At 42.2% G+C, this 19,412-nt stretch overlaps 1 protein-coding gene and 1 long non-coding RNA gene across 20 annotated transcripts in view; both read left to right on the top strand.

The window, feature by feature from the left end:
- The window catches only part of MTSS1 (MTSS1, I-BAR domain containing), a 126,531-nt gene that overhangs the window by 40,833 nt on the left and 66,286 nt on the right, over positions 1-19,412 (top strand). The window lies entirely within an intron of this gene.
- LOC113948247 overlaps positions 14,935-19,412 on the top strand; it is a 4,716-nt gene continuing 238 nt past the window's right edge. Inside the window, exon 1 of the long non-coding RNA XR_003528063.1 lies at positions 14,935-19,399. This is a non-coding gene — a long non-coding RNA (uncharacterized LOC113948247). The remainder of the gene's footprint in view (positions 19,400-19,412) is intronic.

Below are 19,412 nucleotides of genomic sequence, written 5' to 3' on the forward strand. Positions count from 1 at the left end.
AGGCCGCACCTCAAATCCTGTGCAAAGTTTTGGGCCCCTCAATTCAGGAAGGGCATTGAGGTGTTGGAGTGAGTCCAAAGAGGGGCAATGGAGCTGGTGAAGGATCTGGAAAACATGTCTTATGAGGAGTGGCTGAGGGAGCTGGAGGTATTTAGTCTGGAGAAGAAGAACCTCAGGGGAACCTCATTGTCCTCTACAATGCCCTAAAAGGAGGCTGTAGTGAGGCTGGGAGTCGATCTCTTCTGCTGTGTCTCAGGTGAAAGGACGAGATGAAATGGCCTTAATTTATGCCAGGGGAGGTTCAGATTCAATATTAGAAAAGAATTTTTCACTGTAAGAGTTGTCAGGCATTGCAGTAAGTTGCCCTGGGAGGTGTTGGAGACACCATCCCCTGGAAGTGTTCAGCAGGCATCTGGATGTGGCACTTGGGATTGGTTTAGGAGTGGTCATGGTGGTGCTGGGTTGATGGTGACTAGATGGTCTTGAAGGTCTCTTCCAACACTGATGTTTCTGTGAAAATAAAGTTTGGCTCATTTGGTTCACATGTGTCAGGAGTAAAAATTTAAAATTCAAGCCTTAACCTGTCTTTTCCTGGATTAAGCACCAGCTGTTGGCAATGGATGTGCTGTGCTGCGTGTTAGATGGGGCCTTAATAAGTTACCCTTTGAGAGCATGCCTTGGTGCCACACCTTTGTTTGCTGGTGCCATTTTTAGAGATAAATGACAGTCCATAAAGTAACATGGACGCTCAGTCTGACATCCTGTATCTTAAGTTTTGAAGGAAATGCTGTAATTTAGTCTTTGTGGAAGTAAAATGCACATCTGTACCTGTGTAATTAAGACAACACAAATTCTTTTGATTTCTCATTCCCTGCATCCACCCAACAGTAAAAGTTTAAAACTATCAACACCTTAAATAGAGAGACAGAAAGATGTGTTTCATATATCCTCATATGAGAGTAAGAGTCGTAAGAGTTAAACAGATACAGGAATGTAGTGGTAACAGGTTTTTTAAAGAATTAAATAGCTGGTTTGCTCTGCCTTACTCATTAAGTATAGCCGTGTATTAAACTTCTTATTTGCAGTAAAGTAACCAGTAACAGACATGTTTAGGTTATATTTTTTCCAGAGACAAGTCCCTGCAAATAACTGTATTTGCTATATTTGCACACCCACGTAGGTATAATAGGTGTTTGCCTATTATTGTTTCAGATACTTGTTGAACAACCAAAAAGGGTTTCTGGAGTCTCTGACACATTTGAAAAACAAAGCTTGAATGGGAGGCTGAGGTTCATGTCAGTCATGCAGGGCAGAGTGTATTTGTTATCAAACCATATGACAAAGGATCAGAGTTTGGGGGATTACTTTGGAGGCTTCCCAGGCACGTAAAAGGAATGTTCAATCTTTCTACTTTGATGTAAACTCAGTTTTCAAGTTCCTGTTGAACTTGGGTTCTTCCCAGCCTCCCCCTTAATATTCTGTTGGATCTGTAATCCTTGATATTTCAGTAAAGGAAAACTTCGGTGTTTGGGGTAGCTGATTTTCAGTTGTTGCTCTTTATACACATTTTATCAGAACTACAATAATGCTGAGGTAGCACAGTGGCACAGTTAGTATTAAGAAGGGGGGGGATTTGGATGCAGCTGCACTTTTGCTGTCATTATCCATTTTCACATGTTGTGACCAGAAACATTTTGGCTTCCTCTGCCAAGAAGCAGATTCGTTTGTTACTCCAATTGTGAAATTAAATTTTCCTTTTTAAATACTGCATCATAAAGTTCTGGTTCACGATCAGGAAAACTTTCTTCCAAAATATTTTGAGTCTCTTTCCCACAGAAACAGAATCGGAATTGAGTAGGTATTAAATCAAGCAGCATCTGAATACATAATTAGTCACCGAAGCCTCAAATAGAAAGCCACTTGGAAGCTTACGTTTTCTTATTCCATTCTCAAGCCAAACAAATGTCTAATAACAACATTAATTTTGGAATTTGGAACTGTTTTTTTTCACTACCATAAAAAGGTACACTTGATAACTATTAATACAGTTGTACAGTATAGCTGTTCCAGTAGTAGTTTACCCAAAAAAAAAAAAAAAGGACAAAAGGCTTTTTTTTTTTTACTGCCCAATTACTTTATTTTCAGAAACTGAAAAGGGAGGGTTCTGTTTTATGGATTAGTTACTGAATATCCCATTAGTTCTGAGGGGTCATTTTATTTTCCTGTGACTATTTCCAAGAGGAAGATGAACTCCTGGAAAGGAAACTGTGGAGAAACAGTTTTTAACAATGGGACACGCAGAATACATTAATCTAAATGTGAGTGCATAAATGGCATGAAACGTATTCTGGAAGACACCTCTCGGATAGAGGTAACCTGCACTTGCTGGCAGAAAGCTGCATCCTGTTGATGTCAACCAACTGTAAGGAAGTACTGCCGGCTTCTTAAAATAGGATTAAAATAGGCAGTATGGCTTCCATGCAAGTGTATTGTCCTTGACTTGCTGAGACTTCTCACTTCATGAAGAATCCAGGGAAAATCCTTGCCTATCTTCAAGAAGCTCAGTTTCTGTTCCCCCAAATGCCCGGGTGTGCAGTTGCCAAGGGGCTGATGCTAGCTGTCTGCAGCCTGACTTGTCTCCTCCTGGGAGGCTCTTAGCTGGTGAAACGGTTCCCAGTGCCTTTAAATATAGCAACACCGTGAACAGTGAAACTGGAGAGAGTATGAACTCCACAGTATTTAAGCACAAAAGAAAAGCCTTGGTATTTAACCATCTTATGTGCTTCCTACAGACTAGCAGGGTTTGATTTACATGAGTTAATGTATCTCAGTGTTCTTTTTCACCTTGCCTGACTTACTTGCTGAAGATGGCTCTCTGCTCTGTAAGGGGTGGTGAGTGCCTGGTCTGTGTCCTTACAGCAGTTAATTTCATTAACTTTCAAAAAGATATTAAAAAGGAGTTGCACTTGATTAAGGACATGACTCCACATGTATGACTCCACATACCTGTGGAGTGCCTGATTATTTGCTACCATGGCTTTATTGAAAATCCAGTTTTGTCAAAGTGATTTGCACTAGGCACCTGGAACTTCAGTGGGACAGGGAAAAAGGCTTAGAAAGCTGGATAGTTCTCATGTGATCACGTTATCATGGGTGTATTTAAACTGAAAATGGAGAAAGCACCAGAATAAATAGCACTGGTGTTTATTGCAGAATGTCGTGCTCTGTTTGTGCTGCTAACACAGCAAGTAATGTGAAATGGTAGTGACAGAGGAGTATTTATGTAATTAGGTGATTTCTACAGTACTGTCCTTGTTCTTCTCCAACTACTGCACTTGCTGCATGAGAACCCCACCTTATGCCATAGTACATGTTTTCATTTATGTATGTATGTATATATGTGTGTATGTTATTGCATCCAGACATTGCCATTTTCCCATGGATTCTTTTACAGGAACATTGCAGTACTATTCACCCTCTGTTTGGTTTTCTTTAACTAAAATATTGTCCCACATGCCAGAGTTCACGTTAAGGTGGGGTGATACAGGGAAAACGGGCTTTCCTCCTGGTTAATTTAGGGTGGTTCTTTGCACAGTGTTTTGTCCTTAAGATTTTCAGTGCAGCTGAAGTTGGCGTGTAAGGGAACATCAGGATGGAGTTGCTTTAGTTGACTGTAAACCTGTGGTGTGATGCCCATTTCCCCCACAAGCCCTTAACTCTGCTTCCCTGCGTCTCTTCTGTGCTCTGTGCTTCTCAGCCCTGTGGGGATGCTACTGGCTTGGTGAAATCAGTATCTGCAGAGGTTACAAATGTTCTGTAAATTCTCTGTATAAACATTTTGGTCATGTTTTTGTTCTAGCCTTGATACTGTTGCCAAATACTATTATCATAATTGGCGAAAGGAAACGAGGGGCCCAGGCTTGTACCAGAAATAGCAGCTCTTGTTAATGTACAGGGGTGTGTTGTGTCCGTGGGTCTTGCTCCAGTGCTCTGGGAGGCAGCTGGTGTGTTGTTTGCTTTTTTAATGTTTGTATCAGTTTGGGGAAGAGCAGAGTTCACTCCTGGTCTCTGCTCCAGAAAGCTTGGTTATCTGATCAGGGTTTGAATCAGAGGAGGGTACTCATGTAATTGCTCTCAGTGGGGAAAAGAGATACACTGGGAGTTTAAATAATTCATCCCTTTCTTTCAGTCACTTTTTTTCAGGTGTGGTGTGTGTCTTCATTAAATCTTGCATGACTGCAGTGATGAGAGGAATGCATTCCTGGCATTAAATGTAGAATGCAAACTATTTGGGACAGTAAGTAACCATGGCTGGATGTACAGTGCTGTGGCAGCAGCTCAGTCTGCCCCATCCCAGCCCCTTGGGAAGGGTGAAGCTGGGGAAAGGCTGTGTCTCTGACTTCAACAAACAACAGCAAATAAGCCATCCTTGCAACAGCATTGGAAGGATTTAAGAAGGATTAAAGTTCACAATTTAAAAACCACTTTAGGCTCTGTTCTGCCCCTGTATAACACTCCACACGGTACTATATTTGTGTATGAGTGGGTCAGTCTGTCTCACCCCAGTCTGAGAGGATTCCCCCAAAATGCTTCTTTTCTTGTGCTTGTGGCTGACAGGAAAGCCAGGCTGAGGCTGTTTTAGATTTTGTTGGGAAGCTGCAGTTTGTGGTCACGCTCTCAACTCTTCTCAAGGAGCTTGTTTCCAAAAAGAGCCACTACCTTGGTGTGCCCCAGTCAGGAGATTGTTTCTACCAAAACTGGAGTATTGTGGGCCATGGTGGGAGGTGGAGGAAGGTCATGGCCATCCCCTTGAAAAGAGAAGGGTGCCTGGGAAAACTCCAGCGTTCTGTGGGGGGCTGGCAGCTGAGCCTGCAAGGCTCACTTGTATGCTGTAAACTTGCACGGGGGTTTGGAGCTGCTTCCAGCTGTGCAATGATAGGCAGGAGAAAGTGTCCCTTATATTTGAAGATGACTGTCACCATGCAGTGAAACTCACTTGAATTTGCTGGTCTGAAATAGCACTGACATGTACGTGTCATTAGTGCCTTCATGTGACAAATGGGATGGAGAAATGGCTTTCAGTGCACTCCGAGTACTTCAGTGCACTTTCCAATAGTTTTCACTTCCCTCAGAGATTTTCCTTGCCTTTCTTTTCAAAACAGGATATTGAGAAATTGAGAAACAGCCTTTTTCCTTCTCATTCCCCTTCCCACACCCCAAGGGGTGAAAACAGTGATGCTGCAGGCAGAGGCAAGTGTGTTGCTTTGTGCCCATGTGCAAGGGTTTAGGGTATGACAGAGTTTAACCCTTTGGAATCCATTGAGCATATGGCCAAACAGCTGTTGCCTGTTTATGTCCTACAGCAGCTGCCCTGAGCCCACCCTTCCACAGCACCAGCTGCTGGGGAAGCCACAGAGAAAAGCCTCCGTGCACCCACACTTTCCTGTTCCTCCGACCCTCCTGCCTGTGGGTCACTGGCTGTCTGGGAGGCTTTGTTGCAGGTTATTAAAAGAGCACTCGAGTTTGGTGTGCTTGGGAAGTGCACCAGCATTAAACTTGAGGGTAAGATACAGATGCATTATCTATTATAACCAGCTTTTCTGTGAGTGTTGAAAGGGTTTCATTTGCAGGCAACCTTCACATTAGTGGAAAAGTTGGTTTTCATGCTGTGTTTCATATCCATTTGTCAGCTTCCTCCTGTCTTCAATGCTTTGCTCACCTTTTAATCCCTGGAAGCCTGTCTGGCCTGGGAAGTTATAATTTATTTTCTTTAAGTTCCTTTTAGCCCCCATCCATCCTAAATACTGCATTTTATTTTAACCAGATGGTCATTAAGTAGCTGATTCCACTTGAGGACTGTTTCCAGTAGCTCGTGGTATTCCCTAGATCAGTATTGAGATTGTATGGCTTGGTTCCTGTGTCTGCAGGGAATATCTTTCCATGTTAAGGACTGAGCAAGTACTTTCCTCTGCCAAGTCTTCTGATAAACTGGTGAGAGGAAGCCTGGTTTTAGTAAATCACGGGAGGATGACCCACCCTGGCAGAGTTTTGATGTGGTGATGCACTGGCACAAGGAACCTATTGAACATTGAATTATGCCACTGCTGATTGGGATCAGTGAGCCGCCTCCTAATACTCTGGTTTGGTCATGGGACAAAACCCAGCAGTAGAGATCTGTTTCTTCACTGCGTTTTTAAAATAGCTGAAATGAAAGAGTTTGAGCTTACTTGATGTGCAGATCCCTTTGAGCCGGAAAAGCAGGGCTGCAATGCAACTGAGCAGTAACTTGTGCTCTCAGCAGGGCCCTAGTCCTGTGACTGATGTAAGTCTGGGATATTTTTAGTGTTCTTCCTTGAGTTGTTTGCCTGGTGCACTTGGTTAGTGCCGTGAAGGTCACACGAAGATATTAGACAGTTACAAAGAGTGCTGAGAGGGCCAGCTGGTCGGGATGGCACTCCACCAGCAACGCTCCTGCTTGTGAGATAGAGGGGTTGGGAAGGGCTGAGAAGTACTGGCATGCTGCTTTCAAGATATCAAACCCAGCTTTCTTCACACCTCCAAGCTAGGGAATAGGTATGTGCCAGGAAACAAATCCAGGCATCAGAAAAGCATCGATGCGGTCAGTTTGTCTGAAAGGATTAGGGAATAATGTACAGCCTGCAACCCAGTAGCTGGGATCTCTTATCTCACATACTTTCTGTTCAGCAGGGAGTAGCAGTACCCTCGCTAAGAAGGGGGAAGATCTGCCATCACTGAATGTATTGACAAAGGGAAATACTAGGAGGCTTCGCTTTCGCATCAGTAGCTGGACTCCCCTGTAATCAGTTTCCCCCAAGTGTTTGGTTTTCTGCTTCTTATCTTTCATCTTGCATTGTGAGTGTTAAAACTGCTGTTAGTGGCGGTTGAAACTAATCCATCCCAAGGACTGCTGCTGTCCTCATACAATGCTACTGTATAGGTGACTCTGGGAACAAAATTGTGTGACAACTTCTCATGAAAAGACCCTAAAACTTACTTAAGGGTCTGGGACTGAAGGGAAAGGATGCAGCTGAAGGCATCTAAGATTGACAAAAAGGAAAAGCCTCTGGGAAAAGTGGCAAAAAAGTTAATAAAATAAGTCACCAAAACCACAGTTTATTTTCTTTATTTTTGCATAACTGGAAGGAAAAGATACTCTTGGGAGTAAATAAGAATACAAATAATAAATCCTTTTTTTTTCCTGTGTATATTAGATAGTGAATGAAATATGCTGGACTAGCTTCGAAGTACATATTTTCAAGAACCATGAGTGAATTGTCTTGATTTACCTTGCAAAACAGAGTCATTCTCCATATGTCCTCCCACCTGGAATTGTCTCATGCAAGGGACATTCAGTAGAAGCAGGCCTTGACTCCCAGCTATTTCTTCTGCCTCTCCTCCTTTTTTATTCTTCTCTCCATTTGCCCGTGTTCTCTTGAGGGGTGAGAGATGCTTTTCATTTTTTGGAAACTTCTGCCTGTGCCATTGAGTCTGTGGTTTCCTGAGGAATGGTGGCACGGGTTCCTGAACAGCTGCTCAGGGCAGACCCTGCCCGACGACACACCAGCCTTAAAACTCTTTCCATTACACTCTCGGCGTTTCCCCCAGAGGCAGGACAGCTATCTGTCTAATGGAATGACACATTTTTCAGCGCTGTCAGTCCTTAAATATCAAGTACGTAAATTAATAGAGAGCAGGTGAATGTTTCTTCAGAAGAAAGTTTAATGTCATGTAGCTGTTTGATGCATCGCCTCTGGCGCAACCGCCTTGTCATAAAACCTGACATCATTTGTTCAGTTGTCTCTCAGAATTATTTGCTGATTTTCAGGTTTGTTAATTATAAGTGACGTTACATGTAGTGTGATAGGAGCTAGAATTACAACTTTCAGATTGACTGCACAGAAAGAAAGTACATTTCACTAGGAGACTGCACAGCCTTCGTCAGGGTACCCGCCTGTTGATTGACAAATAGCTGAAGGAATGACTTATTAGGATTGCTCTGGCTCCAGCATTCAGTACGAATAGGTCTTTTTGAGTAGCGTGGCACCACCACAGGAGCCTTTCATCAAATGACTTGAATGGGCTTTCTGCTCTCTAGAGTCACTGCCTTTACCAGTGATGCAGGTGTGAAGCTACACAGCAGACTGAGGAGCTGTAGTGTTGTGTGGAGGCTCATTTAGCTAAACTGATGTGCTTGCCCAGCTGTGGAGCATCAACCTAACCTTTGTCTGAACACTATTTCTCCCAGTGAAGCTTTTTATTCCAAACCCAAAAAAGACAACCCCTTTCCCCCAGTGTAACAAACAGTTTGGAATAATGCTGTGAGTCAGCTGTTCATACAGCATGTCCCCAAAATGCTGTCAGATGGGTAGGAAAAAGTGGGTTAGAAAGTCAGATGTCAGTAAATTGATCTCTAGACAGAAGCAGGGGCTCTTGGCAGCCTGTGCAGCGAGATAACTGCTGACTGCAGTAGAGGGTGAATGCAGATAAACCTCTCCTGCTGCAGTTTGCTGCACGATGGGTGGCTTAATACGGCACAGATGCAACAGTGTGAAATGTGGGCTCCCAGGAGTTCCCAGTGGTTGTCTGTTTGAGAGAGGTACCATGGAAAAGGAAGTTGTAGCCTTTTCTTCCTCTCTTCTCTGCTCATTAAACTACAAACTTCAAAGAGGTCTGAGAAAATCCATAAGGGAAATTTTTGATCATTGAGCTGCCCCTGTTGGAAAAATCTCAGTGTTGAGCAGATAGCTTTCCATATATCAGAGAGCTTTTGCCCCTCAAGACTGCAAACATCGTGTAAATGCATCAATAAAAAATGGAGTCTTTGCATCCCATTGAGCCCAGTGTTCTTCCAGAACTGTGCATGTCCTTGGCCTTCAGCTTTATCTGAACTGCCTGACTGTTCATATGGTGATGCTCTATTGCATGTTATTTTCCAGAAAATAAGTATCAGATACTTTTCCCTATCTTTAAGTAGGTCAACCGTTAATCTAATTGATTAACTTGGTAGCTAGTCAATTAAATTGATCTCCTCATATAAGGGGGGCACATTTACCCACTGTATTGGTGTAATTTGCTGCATAGCTTTGTATAGAGGAATTGTGAAAAGCTTTGGTTCGAAAAACTCAAAGTGACCAAAATCTAATAGGGAAGGCATTGTGAAAAGCAGCTGAACATTGAGGTATCTTTTAAAAACAAGTTCAGAGATCTTTTTGCCTGAAATTTCAGGCTGTTACCTCACAGCTGTCTTCACTGAATGGTGAAAGTTCGAGGGTGTTACAAGGCAGTACTTTCCTGGAAACTAAACCATGAAATGCATCTCTGTTTTGACAAAGGAGTCACTAAAAGATAATATTTGAGAGATTAGTTCCTCTGGGGAGTTCAGCAGCCACTGCACTGTGATACTGGAAGCCTGAAGTAGCTGTAACAGCTTGTTCATGTTGTTGAGGAATGCACAGTGTATTATGGACCATCATTCAAAAGTTGCCATGAATTATCCATGGAAAAGTACCCTCAGATAAGAGCCCCTTGGTGGTTGGTTAGTATAATTAATATAAACATCTTGCTACAGCTTTACATTTTGGTTTAGCAATTTCTTAATTTGAGAAGAGTCTTGGGATTGCCTAGGTTTCAATTATCTCCCTGATGCTGGAGGTGGGGTTTTAACTTGATGTTAATTACATTCCTCAAGGAAAATTCAGACAGCAAGCAATGATTAGGGTTGTGCACAGCTCAAACCAAGCATCTGAACCCAAAGCAAATCTGCCTTTAAGGAGTTAAAAATGCTATGCTACTTGCTTGCTATTTTAGAGAGTCTTTTTTTTGAGGTGGCCTTTGTGGGATGTTGCAAATGCGGAGTGTTACTGGCTTGTATTCAAGTAATACATTCCATGTTTTTTAGATTTGTTTTGTGAATCTTATGAAATATTTGATTAAAAGAATTCCAGTACAGGAGAACCTGGAAACATGAACTGACCGTGCTGTAAACACTGGAAAACTAGAAGATAGCTCGATTTTTAAAATTGTAGTACCTTTTTACCACTGACATGGGCTGTGCTGCAGGCATGGTAGGAAAGTAAGCCTTTGCTGCAAAAATGATGGAATTAAGCAAGCTGAGCCTTCAGCTCAGTGCTCTCTCTTTGGGCAGTTGCAGCACTCAGGAATTGCCATGGAACGAATCCCTTGGGGAACATCTTAGGCATTGCTGTCCAGAAAGAATCGTTTTGGCTTTGGAGAAAGACCAGGTAGAAGATGGAAGGGAATTTGAGGACAGAGCAGACAGAACCCTTTCATCTAATAAGCAGAGGTAGCAGCTTCAGCCAGACCCATGATCACAGATTAAATTGTGAGGGTCATCTTGCACTCCGTAGCATTCCCAATCTCACAGTGTTCATTTGTCCAGCATACCCCAGTGTGCTATTTACTGATGCTCTGAATTGCTGCTGTTTTCTGTTCATGAGAAAGGAGTAATGTAGAGTGATGTAGAGACCTGGAGGATACAAAACATCCTTGGTACTGCTGTGGGGGGAGGCACAGAGGGATGGCTGCACAGAGGCTGCTCTTTCACAGTGGGGAGCTTGCGAGGGTGGAAAAAAGGGAGGCAAGCAGTGCCTGGCAGTTTGGAGTTAATTTAAAGCATGTTTGGGGTCTTTTTGGCTTGCCCTTTTTTGTGTGTGTGTGTGTGTGTGTGTGTGTGTGTGTGTCTGACAACACAGCCTCATCCTAGTTTTTCTACACAATTTCACAATTAGCAATGTTTCGGCTCTGGCTTCTACATGCACTTCTGCACTTTCTGGAGGCAGATGTGCTGAATTCTGTTGCTGTTTTTTGCCAAAGCAGGTAGCATGTCCTTCATGCTGAGTAGGTCTTCAGTATTCAGAACATGGGGAATTGGGATAAGACTCACCTCTCTTTATATAAACAGCAAAGCATTACACCCTTCTGAGAAAACACAGTGCAATGCTGTGAATGCCTTTGCTCCCACAACCTGCTAGAATACAGGTGGGTATTGATATCTTCTAACAGACAGAGCAAATCAGCTTAGTGTGCTGGCTTTATGGCTGTATTTTAAGAGGAGAAATCGAGTTGGTGTTACCATGACCAAGTTTTCATGCAAAGCTTCCATTTGCAAAGCTCTTTCTCACTTACTTTATCAGCTGCGCCAGATCTTACTAAAAGCCAAACAGTAGTCAGCTCTGACTATTAGCTTAATGGTTTCATACCAGCTTCTTCATAAAGTAGAAACAAGCAGGTTATTTAAAGCATGTAGGTCAGATTGGTCTGGTGTTTTCCAGTAAGATTATGTAAAGACATTATTATTACCATTATTATTATTAAAACTTTCAAATACAGGAGATGCACCTGGTGCAAGACATTTGGTGTGTGTGTGTTCCTCTTTGCTTCCTGAAGTTTTATTGCAGAGTATACTCTGAAGAGATTTTTAACCTTTACTTCCAAACTTGATATTAACACCATAGTATTTCTGCTGACTGTTTTGCACTGGTATTCTTAATGTAAATGTTCCACTCCAAGTCGTTTAGCCTCAAGTTCCAAATTAAAATGTTTTCCTGTGAGAAATCCCATAATCCTTCTGCAAGAGGACTGCAGTATAAAGCAAAAAGTAAAATGAATGCTAGGTAGCCAGTGAATCTCTGGTTTTTGTTTATCAAAGCTAGTAGCTGCAGAAAATAAATTATTTAAAAGAGTTCTAATTCACTGTTTCTGCAAGGGTATTACTTATAATTTAAGGTACTGGGGTTTTTTTGTTGGTGTAAGGACAGATTACTGTGTAATATACCTCCTGCACTATGGAAAAACTAGACTTTGTTAGAAGTACAGGTAGATGTTTATGAACATTTAGGGCTATTTGCTTTAAAACTCCAAAAGGATCCTTAAATATTTAGGGCAGCCTGTTTCCTGAGACAGTAAAATCCTTAGGTGCCTTCTGCAGGAGGTGAGGAAAAGGGCAATATTTACATACAGAGAGGAGACAGATGCTCATCTGCTGGAACCTCAGCACTGCAGAAAAGGTACCATTAACAATCTGTTGTAAACTCTGGTGTTCAAAGGGCAACGATAAGAGTCCCACTCAGTACTGAAACTCAAGTCTTTAAACAAATCTGTCCCCTTGTTTAGTTGCTGTTAATTGGTTTGGTAATTGTTGTGACAGCTTTCTATGGGAGCAAAAAGCCACTGTATTCTGGAAACAGCTTATTAAGTTCTTGCCATTGTAACTGGCTGGCTTTAATATTACCAGTTCACGAAGAAAGGGTGAAGAAAATAGATTTTGGTATGTCTCTGTGAGGATGGAGATGGGTGACTGAAGTTTACCAATCCAAGCAAATGGCAAGTTACACTCTGCATATGCAGGTTCAAAATTCATAGCCCATTTAAAAAATAATTCTTAAGATTCACAGAAATGAAGACCTTTCTCTCTGTGTGTGTGTATGCGTGTGTGACAGAGAGCAGTCATCAAAAACTGCAGCACCCTTGGAGGAAGGAAACAGATGGCAGGAAGAGCTTCCAGATACTTGACAGGCTGCAACAGACTTAAATGCAGGCAGTGATAAATGGGCACGAGATTGGGTTTTGCTGTAGCTATTGTTGTTTAGTCTTGTTAAAATGCATGATGTGCTGTATGTTAGTGGTATCAAAGTTTTATGTCCTCTCTACTTTGGTGGTCCTTCTGTAGCTGCTGTGGCCACTGGGGTGCTATGAATGGGAATGAAGATCCAGGCATTTCTATGAAAAATGAAGTTTCTATGTATGACTAATAGCAGGACTTAATGTTGAGTAGCAGCAAGGGAGAAGTGAAAGTGAATTTAATTCCTGCATCTGGGTTATTCTAGGCTTTCTGACAAAAATGGCCATGTGAGGCTGGTAATTAAAAAAAATAAAAAGTTTTTGCATGCATACGAATAATTAATTCCTTCACTTTCTTCAAGTGAAGAGGTGTGGGTGCTGGGATTTCCTGTCTTGGGAGCTTTATCAGGTACAGAAATGTGTAACAGTTGGTATTTTATTCATCATTCAGTAGGCTGGGAACAGTGGAGAGCAGCCTGCTCTGCAGCCAGTGCCCATCCTGTAAATATAGTGCCCAATTTCATGTCATTGACTGTAATAGATAATAGACCAATGTATACTGAGGAAATCCTATGGCTTCTGATAGGAGCCTCCAATCTGGACTTCTGTGAGGCTGCTCGAACCTGAGAAACTAAACATAGCATCTCCTCCTTTTTGAGATGGGTAGGGCACAGCTGATTTTCCTGCCCAGGACCAGTCTGCTGTTGTGCAAGAAGGCAACTGTGCTGCAATGTGAGGCTCAAACTGTCAAGCCTCAGCATGAGGGTAAAACTCCACAGGGTTCTTTGGGCATGTGACTTCTCATTACTTAAAGCCTCTAATACTTAACAGAAGTTTCCTCCTAGGAGTTTGCAAAGTGGTTTTTTAGGGTAATTTACCCTTTTTACCCTGGGTGCTGTTTTCTCCTCCACTAAACCATCTTGTGGCCTGTCAGACCTTCTGTAGGAGTTTGCCTTTTTAGCTGTGAGGTAGAGTGCAATATTAGTCAAACTCAGCTTGAGAAGGAGCTGCTTTATTTCCAGGCAAGGCAGAGCTGTGTGAGCTGTGTACGTGACCAAGGACAGCTAAGTAGGCAGGTACTTAACATGAGCAAGTAGCTGAAGGAATGCAGACTGGGACAGATGACTTTGGGGTAATCTGAAGAACAGGGAAAGCAATTAAGTTGAAAAGTATCTGCCTGGGCTCAGGAGCCTGTGTGATCTTACGGTCCTGGTTTTCACTGCTGTCTGGATAGCTTCTGAGTAATGGTGCAGTGCTGCCTGAAGTGAGCGGTTTCACATCCACTGCTCAACTGTGTGCAACCAAAGCTTCTCAGCCTGTACCATTTGGGCTGAGGCAAAGCCAGGATATGTGTAGGTGGGACTCTGTGCCTCGAGTTCTGAAAAATAATTCTAGAAAATATGGCCAGAAGGAACTTACACCAGTGTGTTGCATACTGACTGTTAGAAGGAAAACATCTGGATGAGATGCTGCTAGTTCCTGCAGAGTACCCAGACCCTACTCAGCACAGGCAGTGTAGAACTGCCCAGAGGGAATGTATTTGAGACAACCCTGTCCTGGATCAGGGCTGTAAGTGCTTCACATAGTTAAGTGTGAATATGAGAGTCTCCTCTGAGAAGGGACAAAAAGCCCTAAGGAATTGCTCCTCTTTTGCAAAGTCTCAATCAAAGGAGAAAGTTAAATGACTGTGTCCTCACTTGACTTGCTGATGTAATGTTAGACTGGACTGTAGGAAGAATCTGATGGAGCAGCTGTGATGATATCAAGGTTCTGCCACAGAGATAAGTTGCTTTTTAGCATCTTATTGAAAAGGTCACGCAGTAAGCTTTGGTTATTTGTGATCTGTACTATTGCTTGCTCCTTTATTTGCAGTGGCCACATTTAATGTTAGTCTGAAGTGATTATGTCTTGTAGCAAAAGAGCTTCAGGAAACTTGATGCTGTATTGAGCATGTTCCTAAAGAAGCCTTTTCTGATAATGGGTTACTTCAGCCTGAGCTCCCTGTTCAGATATGTAGACTTCTTATTTTAGTTTGGAACTTTAATGACAGTGCTTAAGATTGAGTTGCTTTTGTTATGGGTATTTTAATTTGAGTGGCTCTTATTGGGTAACTCAGAGGGCTCTGTGCAGAGAGGGCTCCCTTCTGTCTGTGCAGTGTCTGCATAGGCAAATGGAGATGCTTTTTCAGTGTGTGGCAGCAGTTCACATGGAGCTGAGGACTACAGAATGTCTTTTGTTTGGAGGAAATATTAGCAAGGGTGCCTAGGTTGCTTTTTTTAATTAATTTCTTGATGGTTGGATTATGTTTTTATTAATGTGTTGAGAGTTAAAGGAGAAAAGTAATCGGCTGTTGTGCAACAGGGTCCAAGTGTATTGCATGTTACCTTCAGTCCAGTCTTTTGCTGGCCTGCAATACTGAAAGAAGTAGGGGTGTCCTTAAATTTTCCTTCATGGGCAAAAAAGATGGCAAATAACATAGTTACACCAGGATTATTGTTAATCCTGTAGGTCACCTCAGAGGAAGTCTCTATCATCGAAGTTGCACACCCAGGTTTCTGCCTCCAAGGCAGTCCACTCGTGGCGTCTGTAATCTCCCGCTGTAGTATTTACTAGAGAAATGTACCTCCGGGAACTGCCAGTCTGCCCTGTGCGAAACTACGAAAAAACTGCCAGAAAAGATCTGGGAAGCGTTTACGTGGTGAGTCACTGGGCAGAGGGAGTGCAGCGCTCTGCATCATCCTCCCCAACCCTGCCAGGTGCTTCACTGCCTACCTGAGGGTACAGACACTTAATTTTTCAGAAGTGAAACCGCTCCTTTGTGATCCAGGCATAAAACTGCTGTCACTTATGCCAAAATGAAATTCCTGCCTGGTTTTGTTTTGTCTTCTTCAGTGTTTGTATTGGCTTGGCATTTTCATATTTTGTATCCAGTGTCAGTATTTGTTTCTGGGAAGAAAGTTTTGCTTAAACTTTAATTTCTGCAATTTGTTTGTTTAAACTTGTTGGCAACTTTGAAATGCTGCAGTCTGCTCCATATGCTAGTATCAGTGTTGCTATTAGTGACTGACTTCCAAAGAAATAAGGAGCAATTAGACAGGGAATGTTTTTTATGAAATAGTTGGGAGCATTTTCAGTTATAATAATATTTGGGAATATTTTTGTGCTATTTGTGGCTAGTTTTTAATAAATGTAGGGTTATTTTGGCTGGTATTGAGTCAAGATTGTACAGTCCTGAATCCAGTGAAAGTTTTTTTCCACCATAGACTTAGAGCGTGTATGATGGAAATAGACCATATATATTATATATATATATATATATATATATAAAACCATGACAGTAGTATTGGTATGATGGGCAAAAACTGACTGATCGAGAAATGCAAAAAAGCTGGGAGGACAGACAGATGTGTGTTTGTAGATGACAGGATGAACAGTGAATTTCATTAGTAAGAAATCATGATGATGGTGTATGTTGAAGCTTACCAGGTGAGCAGTGACATCTGGAGGGGTTGGCCAACCTGAGACCGGAGCTGATGCTTCAGTAGCACAGTATAGTCAGTCTGTCGAGGTCCAAATAGTGTGAGCCTGGTGAAAGGAACGAAGAAGTCGAAAACCAGAATGAAAGCAATGATTTTAAGAGTCCTTGATAATGCTGGACTAGGGGAAGGAAAGCTAAGTCTGAACAAAGCAACAGGATGCATGTATCAAATAAGGAGATATTGGCATTACCAAAACACAGACTTAGTTATGAGCTTCAATGCTAGGATGGATGGGAAAAGCCATCTTTGCTGCTTTCAGAAGGAATCCACAAACACAGCCTGGGCCTAAGGATCTAGAGAGAGCAGAAAGCAGCCCCCTGTGGCTGGGTCTGTCAGTCGGGTGGCTGTGTCTCCAGCGATCAGGAAATGGGGCTACAGTGGGCTTTGCATCGGCCTGTTTTTAGCAGTGTTTCACTTAAAGTAGTGCCTGAACTTCATTAAAGAATGGGAGTGATTCCAAGATGTTAAAGATGGGGAACAAGACTGAAAGGGAGAGCTAATTTGAGTCATTCATGTCAAGTTGTTTATTTTATGCTTATGTTTGAGAACACTGAAAACACAGATATTTTTCTTCAAGGGTTGAGGATGCTTTACTCTAGCTGATCACAATAAAAGTATTTCAGTGAGAGTTTGGTCCCCCAGGACGAAGCTGAGCAGAGTACAGAGAGCAAAAAGCCTGGGAGATAGGGCCCTATATGACTCCTGTAGAAAGCTGGAGGGGTAAAGATGAGGAGAAAAATGGGAGAAGACTAACCCCCAAGAAACAAACGAATGGACAACTAAAAGGAGGAGGATGTCTGCTTGTGCTGAAGATAGCTGGCAGGCTGGGGAAGAAGGGAATGGGTTGCTGAATGTTGTCCAGAGAAGGTAATTATTTCTGGCTTTGAGTTCTGGCTCTGATTCATATAATATTTAAGGAATTTATCTGTACTTCCATGATGAGCAGCCTGAAAGCAAATGCTGGAAATTTGCCATCTGTGTAAAAACTTCTTTGCTGCGGATGTATACCATGAAAGTGAGTGGGACTGAAACAAAGTCCATTAACAAATTCCTTTATTGATGGGAGTGAGAGGTGAATGCTCTGGACCAGTTGAAACACCCAGGTCAAAAAAATGCTTAACTGTTAAATTCCTTTTCAAAAAAAATGAAGTAGCACATGCAGATTTTTCAATACCAAAGTCAGCATTCAAATTAAAAAAAGGTGGTGGAAGAAGGCAGTACAGGGTGTGTTTCAAAAGTTAGGGTTAAGATGCAAGAAGAAGATTAATAATAATTCCTGTTGGATTGGCCAACTATTATAATAAACTGTGATAGTGGACCTTGCTGTGAGTATTTAATTTTGCAGTTTTACCTTCATCTAGGCTCAATCCATGATCTCAAGAGCAATCACCAGTGCAGCTGATGTATCCATGTGTAGTCCTAAGAAAATATATTAATTTCTGCATTTATTCAAAGAGCATGTGTTTTCTAGAACAATCCATGTCTTTGTGATCTGATCTGATCTGATCTCTTACTCAGTTCAGACTGAGAATTTCACATAAGAATTCCTGTAATGAGATCTTCCTGGGTTTTGTGGCCAAAACTTTTGGGCAGGCTATTCAACTCGCAGATTTGGAAGCCTGAATGGTGATGAATTTATTGCTTTCCTTGGTACACTGGTTCATCTGGCCCATCTTGCTTCTGCTAAGTAAAACGAGATAGCAGGAATTTATAAAACCTAGACTCACATGTTCACTCACACTGTCGCTTGGGAAGAACACTCTTCTCCCTAGCCATTTGAAAAAATTCAGATGAGAAAGGGAGAGTTGGGGTGTCCTCAGACTGCATTACACCGTGATGGAGACATACATAGTCACGTACCATGGCACATTCATTCAGGAGAACACGGAGCAAAACGGGCTTCCTGTGGAACAGGCCTGCAGGCAGAGACAGAGGCAGGCACAGCACCTGGGTTAGACTGTTGCACCTGCAGGTCTGAAAACAAGCTCTACTGTACAGGGAGCCGGGAGCTACCAGCCTTGCAGTGCAGCCATCTGAAATACCCCTCTGGAGGGCTGCAGTGGTGCAGTCGCTGCTCTGATCATGACCCTTAATGTCTAGAGATGATTTTGGCCCAGCTGTTAGAAACCACATTAGACTTCATTTCATCTGATATGTAGGCAGTTATTTAATTTTTACTTTTCTGTGTTATTAACTGTATGCAGGAGGCAGTTTTTAGCCTTGCTTCACTGCTTCAAAATAAAAACCCTCATGCTTTAAATTGCATGGTGTGTACAAGGTGGGTAATGGGTTACGTGATTGTGCTCCTTCCTACGTGGCGACGCTTCCAAATCTTTAATATGACCACCGAAAATGATCCCCAGGGACTATTCAGGATGGTTGAAACTGCAGTAAGTTTGCAGTTTGTTGAAAATACCTGGCAGCAGTGTCTCATATTTAAGTGTATATGTGTTTGTAATGGGTTTCTGTGGCTGGCTCTTTAGGATATGGTTTTCTTCTGCTAACCTGAAATACAACTTCTGAAACATAAACCTCGCAGAACAGAATTAATTTTCTGGGGAGTATGATTGTCACTTAGCTTGATTTTTGTATGTTAAACTGGTTTTGTTTCAATTTTTAAGTGTAGAGGGTTGTATATATATATATATGTATATATATAACCTTGTCTAGGGAAAAGTCTATAGCTATATGTATGCATGGAGTTTCTTAGAACAGCAGGGATAAAGCTGTGGTGGTACTTGCAGGGCAGATTCTGACTGTGCTGAAAACCCCTCTAAATCATTAATTTGAAGATGCCATGTATGAAATTTGAAGTTATTGCAGGCTATTCAGGAGAGCATAGCTGCTCCCCCCCCCCCATCTGAGGTTACCATTCCAGGTTACAGTGGAAAGAAATCTTGATGGGAGAGCAGAGAGCACTCTACTGTTCCTGCATGGCATATGAAGAGAGAGGGCTTTCCTTTGCAGAGTGGGTTATCTGAGTCCCATCTCATGTTTTTTAAATTCTGTGTTTAAAATCATCTTCATGGGAAGAAATCTCTCTTGTTGCATAATAGCTTCAGGCTGGATTTTGAACATTGATTTTCCACTTACACACCTGATTTAAATGTGTTGCATCAGATTAAGAAACAGCATGTTATTGGCAGGACAGCTTCTTTGCACATGAAATGGTTGTAGAGGGTGGCAGATACTATAGTTGGGAACTGTGTAATAGGAATGAAGTTTTGCCACACTGGTGGAGCTCTGTGGCATCTGGGGAGGTCTGGATCCACA

The sequence above is a fragment of the Corapipo altera genome, unplaced genomic scaffold, assembly GCF_003945725.1.
Source record: "Corapipo altera isolate COAL_440 unplaced genomic scaffold, ASM394572v1 51, whole genome shotgun sequence".
NCBI classification, from domain to species: Eukaryota; Metazoa; Chordata; class Aves; order Passeriformes; family Pipridae; genus Corapipo; species Corapipo altera.